Here is a 6,000-nt window from a genome sequence, read left to right on the forward strand (position 1 = left end):
TCTATGAACGACCCGTCAATAACTCGGGCCGAAGTATCACGTAAATCGACAATATCGGACTTGTCCATGTTCAAAACCCTCGTCACATCATCATTAGCTATGGAATCTTGCAAATCAGATGATGATTTTGCGGTCTGCTCAGGTATACTGGTCGGTCGACCAGTGGTGTTGGTCGATCGACCACGAGCACTGGGAACGTGATCTCTTTCCGCATCAGAAATTTTAGTAAGCTTCTCCATATTTCCCGAATCCTCTCCTTGCTGATTAGCCGCTAAGATAGCCATTTGGCTCTCAATTTTCACCATATGAGCCATAAGAGCTTGGACTGCCGTTCTCAATTCCGCAATCTCATTGGTGCCATGAACCGAAGCATTCTGCTCTGAATTTTCTTGCTTCAATTGTGCCACCTCAAGCTTTTCAGATTGAGCATTAACAGAAGCCTCAAGTGCCGCAACAGTACTCATCTCTACACTTGCTTTCCGCGACTGTACACTCTCCAGCTTGTCAGATTTTGCATTCTGAGCTTCAAATTGTGCTACAATTCTGGAGACGTTAGACATCTTGGTGGAATAATCAAAGGTACTCAAGCCTTCCCTTTGGTATGCTCCTTCCAAAATCCTGCTTAGATGGGACCTGAAAGACCTATAAAAACAAAACTAAAGGAAAAAGATGAGAACTGCCTCAAGGAATAAATCCCTTGAGGCTAAAGACAAACTAAAATAAAAACAACTAAAACTAGCGCTACCTCCCCGGCAACGGCGCCAAAATTTGATACCGTCGTTTAGTACCAAAAATAATATTTATAACCTAAATACTACTAACAGAAGCTAGTGGCTGTCAGGGTCGATCCGCAGGGAGGAAGGGAATTTTAGTTGTTCTATATTTCAGTCTAGAAGTAACAAATAAGGGGGGTGTTTGAGTTGAATTGGTCTAATACTAGTGGCAATGAAATTAAAAGTAAACTAAAGAGACTGGATTAAATCAAATATAAAAGAAATGCTAAGACGGTCGGTTCACTATAGCTGCGATGGCACAAAATCCTAGGTAAGTCTGAAATAAAGTCGTGTAGATGGGTAAATAACAAGTCCTCTCGGTCCAAGTTAACCAGTAGCTCCTTTCGGCCTATGCTACTAGCCCCTAAGTCTCACTAATGCTAGCTCTCGCACTGAAAAGTGATTCTTAAAGCCTAAATTACCTGTCTTTCGATCTTAGCAATTTAGTCGTTCTAATTCATTAATTATTTCCCTCCCCTGTCTCTCGATCTTAATGGGTTGGTCAATACTAAGCATTTAACAAATAGCCTCTCGCCTCGTTGTCAAATATTGCTATTAATAAATTAAAAACGGTGCTAATCATACACGCGTCAATCGATCGACCACTATAGGCATCGATCGACCAAGCGCTACGATCGATCGACGAAGAGAAGCCAGTCGATCGACGGATGCCCTACTTCAGGTCGCCTAATTCTACGCCATCTACGCTATAGATCCCCTACATCCTAGCACAAGGGATTTAGCTACTCATGATATTGCTAAAAACAACAACAATATTAACGAAACAATCTACCGAATTCATGCTTGAAATAACAAAAAGGCAATAAACAATAATCGGCTTCGGGACACTAACTAGCAATTCTATACTATGAACTAAATATGAGCAATAAACTGAATAAGAACAAAGAGGATACCGAATGGAAGAATTCCAAGAGTAGAATCCGTAAAACGAATGCAAAAGGTAACTTGTATTGAATACGAAACAAGAATGAAAACCTAACTATTTGATATTCTAAAACTGATGAAAACTGAATGCATAAATCTGAAACCTAAGCTACGTTATATAGGAATATCACGCAACTCTTATTCCTAAACCTAATATACAATGGGCTTAAGTTAAATCTCATCTTTTAATTCACGCATCAGCTCGTGGAGTGGTCGATCAACCACTAGACCCAGTCGATCGACCAAGTATAGCTGAACAGTAGCTTCTAATACCCGCGGTCTGGTCGATCGACCACTTTGACCAGTCGATCGACCAACGACGGCCACATGCTGAATTGCATTCGACGATTCCTACGTACGCGCACTGATCTTAAAACAGCTGCCATTTCTTCGTTACTTGGTCAAATCATACGTTCTACGCGGCGTTGGAAAGCTAAGAGAATAAGCTTTCACCTCCAATTGGAATCACTCGATTATCTGCTGTAGAACTCGAGATATAGCCATCTGAAGCAGCCTGCAATGTCGTGAGGTGCTTCTTTGCTTGTTAAACTCGTACGCACCCATGCTTTTGCTATCTTCAGGCCTTGAAATGCATTCTAAACTTCAAGTCCGAGTCAAATATTCATGTCCTTCCTAAGCTTAGCTTCCGGGGTCAAGATTTGGTTCATTTTCTACCCATTTCCGCAATAATCTGCAATATTGCATAAAAACACGAGAGTAGACAGAAATAGGGGAAATAGTAGAATAAACTACATATAATAGACATAAAATGCGTGGAAATAAAGATGTAAAACATCATGTTATAGACACGCATCACATACGATGCATTCCTCTCTCAAATTGAACCTGGCCATGTCACGGTAGCCTTGTCTGATGAATACTGGGTGACAGCTATGCAGGAGGAATTGGTGCAATTCGAAAGAAACAAGGTATGGCATCTTGTCCCTAGGCCCTCCCAATGTACTATAATTGGTACACGGTGGGTCTTTCGCAACAAGCTAGATGATGTTAGAGAAATCGTAAGGAACAAAGCTAGACTAGTGGTGCAAGGTTTTAACCAACAAGAGGGAATCGATTATGACGAAACCTTTGCACCGGTAGCTAGGCTTGAAGCCATACGAATGCTTGTAGCTTTTGCATCTTATAAAGTCATAAAACTTTTTCAAATGGATGTCAAAACTGCATTTTTAAATGGGTACCTTGATGAAGAAGTTTTTGTCGAACAACCTTCGGGCTTTGTAAACAACGAATTTCCTAACCACGTCTTTAAACTTGATAAAGCGCTTTATGGGTTAAAACAGGCTCCTAGGGCCTCGTATGATAGGCTTTCAAAATTTCTATTGGAAAATGGTTTCTTACGTGATTCCGTTGATAAAACGTTGTTTATCAAGTCACAAGGAGACGAATTGTTGCTTGTGCAAGCATATGTCGACGACATTATTTTTGGAGCAACTAACAATGTTCTTTATAAGTACTTGTCCGATTTAATGACTTCCGAATTTGAAATGAGTATGATGGGAGAACTTGGATTCTTCCTTGGTCTTCAAATTAAACAAAGTGAAAAAGGAACAATGATTCATCAACAAAAGTACTTAAAGGAAATGTTAAATAAGTTCGGGTTGACTAATTCCAAGCCTATGCCTATACCAATGGTGTCCAAAGTCAAGCTTGATAAGGACGACAATGGTAAGAGCATTAGTGAAAAGGTATGTCGAGGTATGATCGGTTCATTACTCTACTTGATCGCTAGTCGACCCGACATACAATTTAGTGTGTGTGTTTGTGCCCATTTCCAATCAAATCCTAAGGAATCACATTTCAAAGCCGTCAAACGGATTTTTAGGTATTTGATTGGAACACAAGGGCTATATCTTTGGTACCCAACTCACTACGAACTTGATCTTGTAGGATTTTCGGATGCGGATTATGCCGGTGACTCATTGGATAGGAAGAGTACCTCGGGTATTGCTACATTCTTAGGACCATGCCTCATCTCATGGGCATCCAAGAAACAAAATACCGTTGCATTATCCACGGCCGAAAGTGAGTATGTAAGTGCCGCTCTTTGTTGTGCACAAATTCTTTGGGTACGTCAACAATTGCATGATTATGGTATTACGTTTGAAACCACTCCCATATTTTGTGATAATACTAGTGCAATTAACATATCAAAGAATCCAATACAACACTCACGCACTAAACACATCGACATAAGACATCATTTCTTACGTGATCAAGTTGAAAAAGGTAATATATGTCTAAGCTTTTGTAGAACGGAAAATCAAATTGCCGTCATTTTTACAAAACCGTTAGAAAGAGAACAATTCGTAAAACTTCAGTTGGAAAATTGGTTTATTTGGTGACATGTGACATGTTTGGAATAATTCTCTTAATGATTGATTAGAGGTTGGGCTAACATGTAAACAAAATTGGCTAAATACATTATTTGTTGCATGCAAATTAACCGAAAAAAACAACTTAATAACCTCTTGTTGCACTTGAGATAATTGTTACATTGAGCCACTAAACACCTTTATGTCACATCACTCAAAAGCCTAAGCCTAGCCTTAACTCTTCAATACTCAACCGTCCACTTTCACTACCCTCTCCTAGTTAACCACACCAACCCCACAATTACTCCCCATACACCCATACTAACTTCCTATTATCCACTAAACAAAACCTCCCATCAACTTCCTTTTTGAATTCCCAAAACCGTAAAAACCCCTTTCCCTTTACAATAATTTAAATGTCCTCAAAACCAAAATACTCCAAGGAAGTTCTCAAACTGAGAAACACTTTCAATTCAAAATACATTGCAAAAAGAAAAATGCCTCCCAAATCCGCTGCCAAAACTGATGTGACCATTCCCGCTACTGCCAAGACCACTATTGCACGAAACAAAACAACTGCTAAAAGAGGTGGTGGTCGGGGCAGAGGAGGTCGTGGTAGGAGATTTCCGATCTCGCTACAGTTGGACACTGGGTTGACTTTGATACTGATGAGGAAGAACCCTCTACCATGAAATCTGAAAAAGTTGGAACAATTGAAAAGGACGATGAGATAATTAAAAAGTCGAAAGAAAAAGAAAAGGAGAAAAAGAGTTATTCGAGTGAAAATAAAGAGGAGAAAGAGAGGGAACTTCTTGAGGGAAAATCAAAAGAAAATGAGGAAGAATCAAAACAAAATGAGAGAGAATCAAAAGAAAAGGAGAAAGATTTGAGAGAAAAGGAGGAAAAATCGAAAGAAAATAAGGAGAAAAGTGTTGAAATTGAAGTTGAGAAGGAAAAAGAAAAGATTGATGATGTTGGGGAAGCAGAAATCGGTAATAAGGCCGAAGAAGTAGATGAACTCCCAAAAATTGATGCAACAAAGAAGGTGCTTGTTGAAGAAATCATCAATGTTGAAGATGGTAATGACCAAGGGCATGCCGAGCAAGTGTTTGATGATGGGTTTGACCCATTGTTCTCAAAACCCGCCTCTAGAACCCGATCCAAGAGGAAAATGGTGGAGATCTTTGGTGATGGTGATGATGTAACCCCTGAATCATCTCCTCCAAAACCCAAAACCGGCGAAAAAAGAAGAAAAGGATCCGGATCCAAACCTCGGGCTCCCAAAAAGCCTCGATACCCATGAACCATACCCGGTTTAGTGGAGGGTGTGGCTAATGAAGATGACATCATTGAGGCCAAAGTTCCCCTTAACACATGCACGAACCTGGTTGTTTTACCCTTTAGAGAATCATTCAAGAATGATGTCCTCAATCATCTCAACTCACTTGATCTTTCTTAGGATGTACTCAAACTATTTCACGGTATGTTTGTCTGTTGCTTTCACTGTGGAAGGAGATACAAAAAATCATGGTATGATACCTCTCTCGCTTTCAAATACTTCAAAGAAGCCATGTATGCTCAGGGTTGGGTGAATCTCTTGGAAAAATATAGTCCTATGTATTTGTCCTAGATCATTTAATTCTATGCTACAGTTAAAGTCGATGTTGCATCAGGAACCCTTTCGACCTACATTAACCAAAAACCATTTGTCTTAACAATTGAACAACTTGATGCCCACCTTGAAGTGTGTGATGTCGGGCTTACCTCTTACCCAAAACGTGACTGGGGTGAGATTGATGAGGTTACATCTACCCAAGTCATGAAAGTTCTTCGACCCCATGATGATAATGAACCAACCAACATCTATGCTCTTGAATTGACCGCACCAATTAGGTTCATCTTTAACCTAGTTTTTCGCAACCTTGTCCCAAGCAACAAAAGTCGAGGGA

The sequence above is a fragment of the Silene latifolia genome, chromosome 7, assembly GCF_048544455.1.
Source record: "Silene latifolia isolate original U9 population chromosome 7, ASM4854445v1, whole genome shotgun sequence".
NCBI classification, from domain to species: Eukaryota; Viridiplantae; Streptophyta; class Magnoliopsida; order Caryophyllales; family Caryophyllaceae; genus Silene; species Silene latifolia.